A 16,121-nucleotide genomic window follows, 5' to 3' on the forward strand; every position below is an offset into this window, starting at 1 on the left:
TCATGACCCTTGTCCATTCTGTTCACTCAGGAAATCTGAAGAGGTAGCAAAGATGGTTCCTACCTGCATGTCACAAAAGAGAAGCCAGAGTCGACCTGGCGAGGTGCTTTGTGTAAGACACTCAGGTGAGCTACCTTGCAGCCAGACCTTGAATTGGCAACCTCGATGCAAGCTCAGCCTATTTTCACTCCAGCCTCCCGTATTATAGTGCATTCCAGTAATTGTTCTTTTGCGTTAATAATCTAAAGGTACTTGGGGGGAAATGAGATGTGTAAGAGCATTTTAAAAAGCAATTGAAAAACCGAAGCCAGGAGGGCAAGCTCTAAAGAACAATACGCCAATTCAGAGGCATGAAGGGGCAGGTCTAGTGACTTGCTCCTGGAGGCAGGCAAGGAAGGACATGAAATGCAAGCACAAGAGGTCAAGCTGAAAATAATAAATGCCTCTGAGGCTGATTCCTCATTATTATTGTTATTCAAACAAAGACCCACAGCTGTTGCTTAGACCTTTGACCTAAGCCGCAAGATTCTTTAAATGTCTGTTGTGAATCTCACTAAAAGGGTTATTTTTAAGCAACGTTTTTAAAGGAACAAGTGTAGAAAAAACTGACAATAAATAGAGCTCCAATTTGTTCCTGAATTTGTTACCTTAATAACTTCATATCCTTTGTTCCCTACCTTTTTCTCTAAAAAGTATTAAGATAACTCGGAAACAAATATTGGTTGCAGGTATAAAATGTCCATCTTGGCCATGGTGTTCCATTTTAACAAGGCTTCCATCTCAGGCCAGATTTAATAAAATACAAGTACTAAGGAATGTATTGGAGCGAACTATGTTATATGTATATATAACGTCACAATGAACCCCACTACAACGAATAATTATAATGCACTAATCAAAACATAAAAATAAGAATGGGTAAAACTAGGATAGAGTTGGGAAGAAGCTATTAGTTGTCATTTTTAACTTTGGGCAATCTACCATGAACTTCAAAGTAATTCTTTAAAAATCTTGGTTAAAAATATTTCCCCCTTAAATAGGTTGGAAAACTACATTCCACAGACCAAATCCAAACTGACACCCATTTAATGAATAAAGTTTTATTAGATCCTCACCACCTCCTTCAAGTGTGTATGGTCTCTATCTATTTTTGATTTATAAAAGTGTGGTCTCAGCTACTGGCTGAGTAGTTGCTACAGAGAAGACATGGTAAGCAAAACCGCACACATCTTTTATCTGTCCTTCCAGAAAATCACTGCCAAGCACTATTTGAGGAAATTGAGACTTAGTGAGAGGAAATGCTGGGTTCAAGGTCTAACAGCTCTTGGCTCTTTCAAGGTAGGAAATGATCTCAAATTTCCTTAGTTCAACATGGGTTGAAACTCAAATAGAGACTTCCCCAGGGCAAACAAACTGTAATTCTCCTTGAAAGGAACTTCATATGCATGTTTGAGAATGTAGTTTCATCTTGGAGAACCTGGAGAGCTGTAATGGGGACATTTGCTGTTCAGCATCTGAAGATCTGATTGGAGAAGCAGATCTCACCATTCATGTTGATTTCCCCTATTCCATGAGATGGCGTTTAAGAGGTGAATGCTGGCAATGCGTTCTGCGGGCTAGAAAGGAAATCTCCCCATGTGCCAGACATAGTTTTCAGTGTTGGGTTGGGTCAAAGTTTTGTTTCTTTGCTACAAAGTGTGTCACTTTCAAAGGATTTCCTTTTCAATGGGATGCCTCTTTGAGGACTTGTTTTGGTTTGGTGTTTAAATTTCTTATTGCCCTGCCCAGGCAGAAGGGGTAAAGGAGATTGCTGACTTGAACCTCAGGCTGACAAAGAGGAAGAGAGCTTGGTAGGCAAGAGGAAACTTTGGAAACATCTGTCCCAAAAGTGTGAATTTATGAATCACGGGTGTGTCCCTTCAAATGTTTCTGTTAAAATTTGCCTCGCATTGCAAACAAGCTGCCACTGGATTGGAGGTTTGTTTTATTTATTTATTTATTTATTTATTTATTTATTTATTTATTTATTTATTTATTTATTATTGTGTGTGTGTGTGTATTCTTGCCATCAGATCATAAAGTCAAAAAAACATGAGACTATCAAGTCAACATAACAATAGCGTATAACGAGAAATGTTCACAATCGTGTGTCCAAAAGACAAGGATTTTCACCACATTGCCTTATCAACCTGCTGACCGAGCTCCGTGGTCAGAAAGTGTCAGCAGGAGAGTTTGTGTGTTGCCCCTCCACTTCCCTACTTCTACATCCTACCCACTGCCCTACATCCCTACATCCCTACATCCCTGCCCACTGGGATGTTGGGAAGGTCAACACAGATGAAGCAGGTGAATACACTTTACAGCTCAAAGAACAAGTGAGACAAACTTGATAGCATCACCAAGATGATGATAATAACAGTGTTAATGGCAGACATGACAAATCCAGGGCATTTTCGAGATAGAAAGAGGCACTTTTTATACTTCTTGTGAGATGATCCTTTGCACCATGTTGGCCCAAGAGAGTGGTTCAGCACCCGGGTCCCTCTCCTCAAACCTGCAATGTCACAGCGTGTTTACCTGCTGAGCACCGCCCGCCAGAGGCTGCAGAGAAGGATTTCTGAAACTTCCCAGCAGCAGGTTTACTGCAGAAAGGCATAACCTTGAAAGAAGGTGCTAGAAGAAGGCAAGTGGAGGGGAGAGCCGCAAACTCTCCTGCTGACCCTTTTGGACTGAAGGAGTATGGCTGGATCTAGGCAAGCCACTGGAAATCTGTGGTCTCACACTCAGCTTCCTTTCCCACAATCTTCTCCCTCTTCATCCTTTTTTATGTAGGATAAATCTTCCTTATTTATGAAGTTACATGGAAGCACTCTTTTCCATTAATTGGCCCTTATTTTATCTGGCACAAAAATTCATGAGCCATCTAAACCTCAGCAAATGTGCTTCCGCATGACCAAGCCCACGTCCAGGGCCTCTGTCCAGAGGTTGATCGCATTTGCCTCAGCTGGTCCCACACCCCTTATCTGGCTTCCCTGGTTCTGGTCCTCACCCTTCCCACTTCCCTTATCTCTCTGTTGTCACACTTCCCTTCAAGCCATCTCGCTGGTGGTTCACTGTCGTTTTCTCCTCCACACTGGCACAGGATGGCATAACAGTTGCTTCTGTCACAGTGCTTGAACTTCTACATTGTCACTGGATACGTCCCCACAGTCATACACTAGACCGTGAAAACTGCTCGAGATTAAAGCCGTGCATTTCACAACACTCGGAACCAAATACAGACTCAATAGCTCATTTCCCAATTGCATACTGGGCATAGACACTTTCTGTAAACATCTAGTATAGGTCCACCAAAATGCTAGGTTGCTTCAAGTCCCGCAGTGAATGCCTGAAGCTGCAGACAGCAATGATGTATCCCTACCCTATCTTCTCTTATACACACATACCAATGATAAAATGCAACTTAGAAGTTCTGACTTACTAGTGATTTAAATTGAAAAATTAAACAGTATAATTAAAGCAATACACTATATTAAAATTGCCAGCCTCACTATTCTTATACTTTGAAGTCCCACCAGTTGCCAAAAAAAAAAAAAAAAAAAAAGGAAGACTGTCTTGAGAGTTCTGTTCCCCAAATTTTGCCTTGATAAAAATCTTGTGGGCGTCTTTGTATGCTCACCTTCTCAACTTACACGTATGGGGATCATCTTATCTGATTGCTTTTCTAGGACAATCCTAACTTCAAAAACCACCTTGTATTCTGTAACTCCCACAGCTGTGGGAGATCTTTAATATCTAGTTCTGTAGGTGGCAAACTCACTTATGTGATAAGACTCAGATGTCTTTGTAGAAGTCTGCAATGTATGATTTGATCACATTTAATTCTCTCAGATAAATAAGAAAGTATTTACAATCAGAAAGTGTGATTATGATATTGGAATACAATCTGAAAGTCACACTGTAATAATGGAATCTAGGGAGACTGGCTATTGGGACAGTTTTTCAACCAAGCTTTGACCGCTGTTATTGATGACTTTTGCTTACTTACAGTCTATATGTTTATTTATGTATTTTTTGTTGTTAATTGACAGGAGTTAACAATATTAGAAAAAAAACTAAAGTCAATCTCATAACAGAATTTCTTAAAACTAACTGAGCTTTCTTTATATATTTGTAAAAAATATTTATGTAGTTAAACAACATCTGGCTTCTACAGACCCCAGCAACATCATTGAAGATTTTGTTAATCAGAATCTTTAAAAAAGACAGGAACATTATTAAAAATCATATTTATTTCATGATTACAATATACAAGGAAATGAAATTTAATCTCAGGTCACACTTTGAGAAAGTCTTGCTTTGTTTTATTTTATGTCTTCAGCTTTGAAAGCACCAGAGATGATACTTAAGGACTTTGAGAAAATAAAACACAGCAATATTGGCCAGCCCCACAGATGGGCTTTATTAGCAAATCACAGGGGTAAGCCCCAGGAATAGAATGAGTCAAGTCACTGGGACATGCCTAGGACTATAGGGGAGATGGCAGGGAGGGGATCTGCATTTCTGAAAGTACATTTGAATTCTAGCTCTTACATGTACTTATGAGTCACATTTGGCAGGTCAATTTTCTGCTGCTAGACAGTATGTAAATAATAATAATTATTATACTATATTATATTCTTATATATCAATAATTATTATTATTGCTTAAATAATAATAATAATGGTAATAATAATAATTGTATATGCACACACTTATATAATCACCTTTCTGAATTTTTAAAAATCAAATATATGAAAATTGTTTTGCATGCAAAAAATGTTAAGTACTTAATTGATACCAAAAATAAATAAATAAATAAAGCCATAGGCTATAAGGGTGATGTATGCGATTTATCTCATTTTATTTGTGATAATATTTTATACATAAAAATTCTGTAATAAAAAAAGGAAAGGCCAGTGCTTGTAAGTATAAGCCTGTGAAGACCTCAGACCCTTTGTGTTACAAGCCAGACCAGACTTTAGCAGTGAGTCTCCAGATAACGCTCTTTTGACATGCAAAAGCCACAAGCAGTTCTATTGTTTACATCAGAACCACATTTCATTTATGCCCACTATAAACTACAGTCTATTTTTTTCTTCGAAGAGTTTGGAAATTCTTTTATTTGAAACTAGGTCAACACAGCTACCCTATCACTCCCAAGGCCTTGCTTCTACATGCTGCTCCAATCGCCCTCTGCTTAGGAAACCATCCAACTGAGCCTGCTTATGACACACACTAATGTGCCCACAGCTACCCTGTCATTATCTTACACTGTTATCTGCACAGCTCCTAGTTACATTTTTACATTTCTCCTTGGATGTGATCCTTCAGCAAGTATATGAGTGTAAATGGGAAGGAGAGAAATAACCATTGTTCTTATCTACTTATGAGGTGCTTTGTTTTGCTTGACTTCCTGAAGTTTAAAGATAACCAATGCCCATAGGAAGGAGATATTATATTTCCAAATAGCATTCAGATGAATCTGTTGGCATGCAGTGATGACCACCGGCTCAGGCTGTGCAAGGCCTGGGGTCACACCCTGGCTCTGACTTCCTCTGCTCAACTGATTTGATTTCTGTGAAATGCTGTTGTATTATTGCTAACAATAAATTTATTTTATGTAAGATTTGAAAGGGTCCCATGAACCATCAAGCACTATGCAAACATTATTCTGACTTTTGATTACTTCTGTAGGGAAAACAGCACTGGAGGTTAAAACTAAGAGTTTTAGTTACTTTAAGATTTTGTAAACATAACCTGAGCCATGGAAAAGCTTAAACACTAAGATCAAAAATCATAGACAGGGCTGGGGTTGTGGCTCAGTGGTAAAGCATTTGCCTAGCATGTGTGAGGCACTGGGTTCCATTCTCAGCACCATATGTAAAATAAAATAAAGGTACATCAACAACTAAAAAAAAAAAAATTTAAAAAAAGAATCATAGACATGCAGGAGCATTTAGATGTATGTTCCTACACACACGCATACACACGTATATGTGCATATATATGTATATACCCAATTAATGTGGTCATCAATATTAGTCAAAATTACAAATACAATGATGGTTTGTGCAATAAAGTGTACATCAGCACAGTGTGTCATTGAATAAAATCTTAGCTACCTAATATCTAAAGAATATTTTGTTAAGACATACACATACTCTCAAGGGAAAATAGTATTAAAAACAGAGTGTATGAAAATGTTAATGTGTTCAGGTGAGGGAAATATTTTCCCCAAACCTAGGTATAGGTCAAGCACCACCAAGACAGGGGTTTCTTAGGTCTAGAGCCCTGAAGCCTGGCCAGTCTTGGAGAGCCCCCTAATTTTCAGTAAATTTAAGAGTAATAAACCAGATTCTAGGACCATATATTTCCAGAGCAGTGTACTCTCCTTTCTTCTTGCACAGTAGAGATAAGTTTGTTTTCAAATCTCCCCAAAAGCCCAGATAGCCTCTTCACAGTCCCACATGGAATGTGGCCCTAGCCACAGTGACAGCTACCTGCTGTGGATGTTCCACATCCTTGCTCCATGACTGGTCCAGGTCTCTGAGTTCTTTCACTTATCTTTCTCCCACCATCAGATTCTAGTAGTGAATGTAAAAAGAAAACACCTTCCCACATTTCCGGACACTTCAGAGGGTACATCACCACACATGTAGAGAGTCTTGGCACTTTGAGATGGTTATTGATGAAGTCATGTTCTTAATATTTTAAGAAGTCTTTTCTCTTCTCTAACTCAGGCTATAACCCTAGAAGTAGAAAAAAGAATAATTTTCAAAGATAAAGGGCGGCGTGGTGGATATCTGACTGGTTTTTTGGCTGCTGGGGAACCAGAAGCAAAATTACACAGACCCAATTCATTATGTCCTAAGGGGGAAAAGAAGCCCGATTTACGTCCAGGAGCTGAGTCTAAGATGGAAACACAGTGCAGGTTTTTATAAACATGAACTCTGTCCCTGGGTAGGCTACACATAGACTGTGACCCTGCTTTCCACTATTCCTTAGTGACTTTGATGTAGAGTTCATTATCTTATAATTTGTGTAACTGTGTCATTTAAAAAATACTCTTCTGATATCTAAAATTATTCAAATGCTTACCTAAATACTTTTTCTATATATTTTATGTTTTCTACAAGTTTTCTGAGTTGATGAATCCATTTCCTGAATCTATTGAAGTGAATTTATTGTGCTTATTCTTTAGTGAACTGAGAAGGGGAATTACTTTAAAGGGTTTTCTAATAGTCAATCATACAGCATTCTTGATATACATGCAAATCAGCCCTTATTTTGTTCATGTATCATGGGATCCATTTTCTAATGTTGTTTAAAATTTCTACAACTATTCTCTTAAGAATGTTTTATAATTTCCATTTATTATCTATTTTTAAATGAATTTAATAGGCAAATTATAGTTATACAGAAGAGTGACTTTCCTGTGACATAGTCATACATGCACATGACAATCTGGCCTATAATTTTTGGCAGTACCTCCCCTTTCCTTTCTCTCCTCCCTCCCAGTGGTCTACTTCCCCTATCCGCCTAGTCTTTCTTTTCTTTCCATAAGGTCTCTCCATTTTCTCTCCAGCTTCCACATATGAAAGAAAATATATGAACCTTAACTATTTTTCTTAATTATTTTGTATTTGTTCTAACTAGGTGTACATGAAAGTACAATGCATTTATACATATTGATAAATCATACATAAATGAAGTGTGATTTCACACTTTGAACCTTCACTTTCTGAGCCTACTTATTTCACTTTAAAGTTTCAACCATTTTCCTGAAAATAACATAATTTCATTCTCTTTTATGATTGAATAAAACTCCAATGTGTACACACACATACCCACATTTTCTTTTTCCACTCATCTGTCGATGAGACCTAGGCTGAGTCCATAATGTGATTGTTGTGAAATGCACTACCATAAACATGGGGTGTGTGTCACTCTAGGGTGACTTTGCAGGATTTGATGCCAAGACCACTTCCACCTCATGATATAAATGCAGGTCCATTGCCTGTATGCCAGTTTTCTGAAATACTTTACATAAATTTGGAATTAAATTTAATTTTGACCATTTTCTGAAAGTGAATGTAAAATCTTCTGAGCAAATTGTCATTTTTCTGCATGGATTTAGCCATTTCTCTTTTGAAAATCATTGTATCCTTGCTATAATAGTCTTGTATTTAAACAAAGAAAAAACATCAATTGTAGCATTCTTGTTCTACAACCCCTGTTACCTCTATTCTCTATTCTATTTCTTCTCTTGATAGACTTTTCTCTGTATGTCCCCTTCAGAGATATTCCTTTCATGTAACTGTCTGGACCAATCTTGTCCCAATTTGCATTCTTAAAGACATCTCAAGGACCCAAGAAAAAGGAGCTCATCTGGGTTCAGGAAGTGGCTCTTCAATATTTTCAAGAAACTAATTTCTCTCATCTTACTAAAAATGCTATCATTCAGTTCTTGAGTGTCCTACCTTTCGAGGAATGCACTCTCTTTCCTACTAAATTCAGCATGCAAGCCTTCAAAGAGCATTTCCTACATCCAGACTCAGAGCCAGGCTCAGGGATGAGCAAAACAAATATCATGAATGCCTTCCCCAAGCCACCATCATCTGGGAGACGGAAATTCCTAAGCAAATAGAACAGTAAGATAAATGGAGAGTAAGAACAAAGGAATCCAGAGAAGGCAGGATCTAAATGCCCGAGGGGTGATAAGATATCATGGAAGAGTCAGTTTGTTTCTGTAGATTGTGGATGACCAACTGTTTACCCAGGACTCTCCCACTTTTAGCACTATAAGACTACAACCTGGGAAACTCCTTGGTCCTGAGAAATATGATCAGGTTCTAACCCTATCTAGACCTCATCGGGTGCATAATAGCATTCCTGGCACAGAGTGGACTTAAAATTGTATCTGTAGTCAATTGGCTTATGACCTGAGTGGTCACCAGCATATGATTTTCACCAGGCATCAGAAGAAGGATGGCATGGCACTTGGGGAAAACAGTTGTGCAAGTTCAGTGGGTTAGATTACCAAGAGACCAAAGAAGACACCTAGAGAAGGGTTACGAGGGATAAGGTGTATTTAGAAATGCTTATCGGGGAGATCCAGTGGCTACAGGATGGTAAGGTGCTTTGCCAGAAGACCCACTGGCAATTACCTGGACAGGTGCTTCACCAGAGTTTCAGTTGTGCTAGACCAGGCAGGTACACCTCTGTTCTGCATAGTGTGCCTCCTGTGCTCCATGGAAGCATAGCACCTTTGTCCCTCAAGATGCATTGTGTGGTGATACTCAGCTTGAACAGTTCTTCCCTCACTGCAGGGTTCTAGTCCACAGGAGGGAGAAGGGTCTTATAAGTTAGACCACAGAAACAGTGACCATCATTAATTTCCTTAGTTTGCTTAGTTCCGTGGATGAGCAACATCTCAAGGAAAAGTTGTCCTGGCATGCATGCAAGAAAGCAACTTTCTATGGACACCACTGACTTGCCCTAATTCCAGAATACAGTGTTCTTTAAAAGAATCTGTATCTGAACAGATACAGACTCATTCTCACTGTTGCCTTAACTTGGCTTGTCATTTGGGAATGGAAAGGGGCCTTCCAGGACATGATAATTTGTTTCCTTCCTTTTCTTTGAGAACAACACAAGGCGTGCAGAATCAGCAGAGAGCATGGCTGTGGTTTGGAATTGCTAGTTGTTCTGTGTGATGGAAGGTAGAGTGGATACCTGAAAAGGATTGGGGTTGTGATTGAAGACACAAAGGCCAGAGGTGCAAGCTGATAGAGGACTGTGGGCTCTATTTTATTCTATGGTGAATAAGAAGCAAATATGAGGGAGACTTTAGCAGTAAGCTGTGAAATAAAATGCATACAATAGTGAAGGGTATGCATTTCTTTACACTCTTGTACTAGAAGGATCTTGGTATACTCAGGCACTTTACTACTGTTTGGAAGAACTGTGGGCATCTTCTTTTATTACCATGCAACTTCATGTAGCAGGAAAGCTTTGAGTTGGAATTAAAAACTCCCGCATTCTCATCAGATTCTGCTACACATTCACCGTGTGACCGCAGGCAAGTTTCTAAAATTCTCCAGGCTTGGTGAATCAAAAAGGGAATTGGAAATTCTAAAAGGGAAATGGTGATATCTAATGCTATTGCTTTGTGAGGAACTCATGAGAAATGTTCTGGAGGCAGTCAGGCAACAAGCAAATCTAGGTTTTGAACTTGTAGTTGGAATGATGGAATGGCTAATGGAATAAGTGGAACTCACTGAAAGAAGGGGAGGAATGACGCTAAGCCATTTAAGTCACCCCCAAATTGTGCAACTTTAGCAAGGCTGTGCAACAGGCCTTGAGATGACTTCACCAGAGCACAGTGTCAACTGTGCTTAATTTGCATGTAAAATGAATCAGTTTATGATTTCAGTGCAAGAGAGAGCTATATTTTGTCTGTTATCAAAGTTAAGATATCTTAGGAGAATTCACAGCCCATGAGACTGATATGACATCTTTAATTTCATGGTACCAATGTAAACCTTTCTCAGTGAATCGCAACAAGAAACTTCCCAGCTCCCTGCATGAGCCTAATCTCCTGTAGAGAGTGATGATTTGAATTATGGTCTTTCTGACTCTCTTGTGACCACATTTGCACTGGAACTTCCTGAGCAAAGGTGCAGGTCAAGATATCCCAGTTGCTATGGTGATGCTGGCCTGAGGAAACTCTGCGCAAAGGCTCAGCACAATCTTGAGGCATCAACTCCCAGGAATTCTGAACGTAGCCAGATAACCCTAATGTCTCTCACCAGTCCTGCATGCTGCAGATAGATTGCCTGCTTTGCCAAAACATTCCCACCAATAACCTTTTGATGAGACCTATGTAATAAATGTGCTGAGCTGGCTCGGGATCACTGCTTCTCCATCAGAGAGCAGCGTCACACCCGCCCTGCTTTTTCTCTCTATGCATGTCTGTTTCTCTTTTGTTCATTCCCCACCACCCCTCATCCACTGTTTCCTGAATTAATGGCCCAACTCAGAGACAGCTGAAGGGGTCGTGGCAATCTTCCTGGCTGCCAGCACCATGAACACTATTGCTTCTATTTAATGTGTGATACCAACTTGTTGGCCCATGGGAGTTGCTAAAATTTGCACATTGAATGTGCTCAAAAGGCACATATGTTAAAGATGTGGTGCTAGAGAAGGTGGTGGACCTTTTAAGAGGAGGCACCTACTGGAGATCCTGTGTCATTAGGGGCATGATCTTGAAGGGAATTGTAGGGTTCTTGTCTTTTTATTTCTCTCTGGCTTTGATTCCTGGCTTGAGAAGTAAGCAGTATGCTTTACCATACACTTGCTCCATGAGGTGCTGCATCTCGAGAGCCCAAAGCACTGAACCTGCAATCTTGCACTGGAACCCTCAAAATTCTGAGCCTAAAAATCCCTTTTCTCTTTATACTTTAATGGTTTCAAGTATTTCATTATAATGATGGAATGCTGACTAATACAGAGGCTGCAAGTGCCATTATCACCTGTATATTTACAAATATTTCAATAATTTTGCATTTTGTCTGCTTCCAAGATATTTCCTCCTCCCAGCACTCTAAGTGGGGCTAGGATCATGACTTGTTTGTGGAGAAATTCGGGATTGCTTTGGTTTATCTATTTAATCACTTTACTGGGATGAAGTTAGAAGTAATTATGTTTGTTGCAATGTACTAAATGCCTGTGTCCCTTCAAAATTCCTAAGTTGAACGTCTCACCCTAATGTGACAGTATTCAGAGTTAGGGTCTTTGGGAGATAATTAGGCCATGAAATTAGAGTCCTTGTAGATGGGACTAGTGCCCTTAAAAGTCAAGGAGGCCTGGGAACCAGTCAGCTCTTTCTTTCTTTATAGGTGAGAATAGAATTAGAAGATAGCCATCTGAATCCTGGAAGAGGGCCCTCAGGAGAACCTCAGGAGTGTTCTCTGATACCCTGACTTGGACTTCCAGCCCCTGTAACCCTTAGAAAAAATTATTGTTTATGAACCACCCCATCTATGGCACTTGACAAGACATCTATAGACCCAGTTCACTCAGATTACGAGGAACTCAAAATAAGCACATAGACCCCAGATGTCATAGCAGGTTGAAAACCCTTGGTCTCACTCAGGTTTCTGTGTCAGGTCTTCTTTGAACTGCTGGCATAAACCTGGCTGCTTCCTTACACACGCTGATCTTGAGCCCCCATTTTTTTTTTTTTTCTGGTAGTGGAACAAGATTACCTTTCCCTCCTCTCCTCCTCTGACCATGGTCTATAAATGAAGAAATTACAATACATGTACTTTGTAAAATACAATTACCACCAGAGATTTGAGGCTAAAAATAATTAGCATAACTACCAAATTTGAGTCAGAGGTTAAAGTTTAATCTTCTACTTACAAATTGGTAATACTGGACAATTACCTACAGATACTATCTGTATCTTGGAGTAGTTCAGGGTCTGACTTCAGACCCCAAGTGCCTGGTTCCAATCCTGTAACCACAATTTCCAGCCACATGGGTGGTTCTTGGGCTAGTTGTACCCATCTGCATTCTGGGTTCCTCAACTGTTAAATGTGGGTGATGTTTTCTGTTAGGATATGGACATAATAGCATTCATAGGTATCAATAGACTCCAGGCTATGAAAGTTAGCTGAGTTAAATATCCATGATGCACTTCAATCAGAGCCTGGCACACTGAAGCCTCTCCATTTGTGTTAGTAATTATATTTATTTCAGTTACCTTTTCTGAAATGAAAAGGATTAGGATGCCTGTGCCTACAGCATAAAATAATGAATTTTAAAATACTTTGTTAACTTCAAATGACGATTCAAATTTCACTCGTACCTATGAATAAATATTGGCAAAGAGATTTTTACTCAGCAGAATAATACTTCCAGATCTTGAGACACACAGGTACATACACACAGGCACACACACACAGGTGTGCACACAGACACACATAGATCCACACAAAGACACTCAGGAGCACAGAGCACTCAGGCAGGCACATTGTTGTACATCTTCAGAGACATAGACACACTCATACACTCATACACCTCTCCAAATGCAGTGATTAGTCTCAGGGCAGAACACACTTTCTTTTGTCAATGTCAAACCTGGAGGGAGAAGAAACAAGGTCTTTCAGACAATCAACAGCTGATTTTTTTCCAGGAAGTTCCTTATTCCCCAGAGATCATTAACTGCAAGTCACACATCATTACTCTTGAATAAGACAAATCTTTTCCCCTCTGAATACTTAGTTATCTCAAGTATAAAATGAGAAACTTGGATTTCAGTGTGCAAATATGAGTCACTCTGTAAATATCTGTCAAATGCAAGTGTGGATGAGTGGTCAAAAAAGTAAAATTATAAAAAAAAAAAAAAAAATCATTACCAAGATGACCCAAGTGCTTTTGAGGGTTTTTGGTTTTTCTTGTAACAGGGATTGAATCCAGGGATACTTTCCCACTAAGTAACAACCCCAGTTCTTCTTTATTTTTGATATAGGGTTTTGCTAAATTATTGAGGGTTTTGCTAAGTTGCCAAGGCTGGCTTCAAACTTGGGATCCTCCTCTCAGCCTCCTGAGTCTCTGGGATCATAGGTGAGTGTCACTTGGATTACAGGCATGTGCTACCATGCCCGGCTTGAGTGTGCACATTATAGAAAAACTTCTGCTCTGTAAATGCTCATATCACTCTGGTTGGCCCAGTCCACATTTCTTTTTTCCAGCAAAGCACCAAATCATTTAAGAAACTAAGTAATTAAGAGTGGATATATGTGAAAAATGACATTAGAATTTTTTTTTTTCCATGAGAATCCCAGTTTTCTCTTCTGGGTATCTCTTCTGGGTATCTCTCATATACTCATTCAACAATCTTAGGCAGACAGCCACAGTACTCCATTCTTACATGGATCCATTCAGGTTGAGACAAGAGATATTTAATATATTCACTAGAGAACATATAAGAAACCCTGCAAGTTAATAAGAAAAGCACAACATCTAATAGAAATGCAGACAATGAAAAAGGGTTCTCAGAAAATAGGAAGCATGCAATTTATAGACTGCAGAGAGATATTCAACCAGATAAGTGGTGAGGAAAATGCAGATTAAGGGCACAATATGCTGCTCTTTTATACTCATTTGATTAGCAAAAGTCAAAAATCCAGACACCATCAGGGGTTGGAAAGTTGCAAATTCATGGGATCTCCTCAGTGTAACTGGTGGGTGAGCAACAGATTCAATTTCTTTAGAAAATAGTTGGATGGTATACAAAAAAGTTGTGAATTTTGAAAGTCAAAAAAAGTACAAAAAAATTACTTTTATAAAGAGAACCAAGGAAATTTATTTTGGAACATGTTGAGTGGACACTAATCCAATACTGTGTATAATGACAGATTCATAACTGACAAATATCTGAAAAAAACAAATATTCATAAGGAAGATAACAGAGGAACACACTGTTGGATATGTGGATAATAGTATTATACTTCTCACATAAATGAGGCACAGCCTACAACAGAATAGATGATCCACAATAATATGTTTAAATGAAAAAAGTAAATTAGAAATTGTGATGTACAATATAGATCCCCTTTCCTATAAATTTGAAAATAATTCAGCAGAAAATGAATGCTTGCTTAAAATTTCATAAGTTCATGAAAGAGCAAGGAATGATAGAGAATTTGGAGTGATGGTTAGTTGAGGCTTCTGTATGAAAAAGATGCAAAAGGATGCCATGTTTAACTGTCAATACCAGCCTTGATTTGTGGGTTCATGGATGCTTATCACCTTATTTCATATTAATTAATTTTAAAATGTTAAAAGAGAGGAATCCGTGAGTCAACATAAATTTCATAGCCAAGGATAGTACCTAATGAAACTGCACTTGAGGTTCTTTGAAAAAGAAGTGGAAATGGAAGACCTCCTGCTTTCAATACCTGTACTTAGAGTTAAAACAAAATACTGATCATGAGATATCACGATGGGAAGCCTGGGATGGCGTTTCCACAAAACAGAAAAATCAGTAGTAATATTTTGAGCTTCTCAAATTTGTCCAGCACTGAGAGTTTCTTTCTTGTGCAACACATTCTCTGTGGAATTTAATGGGATTTTATTAACAGTAATTTGTTACAAGTGTAATACATGAAGGTAGGTGATTGATGCGGTTTCTTGAAAAAAAAATCATTTTAACATGTTAGAAAGACAAATGGATTAGTTAGAATTATAATTTATGGTAATGGACGTGGCTTTTCATTAACGTGGCCTTATATGAAGGGAAACCAATTGACTCTTCCTTACTAAAATGTTATTGCCAGGAAGGATAGGATAGTGAAAACAGCACAATTGTGTTCAATTTCAATCAATCACATCTGCTTCCTTTAATTAACATTGCATAATATTTTGTTGTACTTGTTTATAAATATGTGACTCTGAATATTATAAATTCTTTATATCACTAGAATAAAATTTGCTAAATAATATATCTTAACGTTGTCATATTTATTTTAGGTTCTGTAAGTTCCTATTATGTATTCAGTTATGTCTTCCCACAAACTCATCTATGAAGTCCTGATACCCAGTGTGATTATATTTGAAGACGAAGCCTTTACATTGGTACATAAAAATCTATTAGGTCATAAAGGTGGAGCCCTGGTTCAATATCACTGGTGTACTTATAAAAAATGTAAAAGGCCCCAGAACTCTCTTTTACCCTGTGCACACAGAGGAAGGGCCAGAAAGACAGGTCTTACCAGACACCAATGCTTGTTCTTAGACTCCAGCCTCTGAAGCTGTGAAAAAAAAAATTGTAGTATCTGCCATCCAGCCTGTGACATTCTGTTATGGCAGCCTTAGAAGACTAATACAGTTCCATATGGTTAAATACCAAATTGAAATGTATATTGCAATATGTTTTGGCATATGTATATACTCATATATTCTCTTCCCAATCAGAAAAGAGGACACTCCTAACATTCCAGTAAAATCCCCTTTGTCAACTCCCAAGAAAATCCAGCCTCTACTTCCTATCTGGAAACAACTGCGCCTC

The sequence above is a fragment of the Sciurus vulgaris genome, assembly GCF_902686455.1.
Source record: "Sciurus vulgaris genome assembly, chromosome: 9".
In the NCBI taxonomy this organism is placed as follows: domain Eukaryota; kingdom Metazoa; phylum Chordata; class Mammalia; order Rodentia; family Sciuridae; genus Sciurus; species Sciurus vulgaris.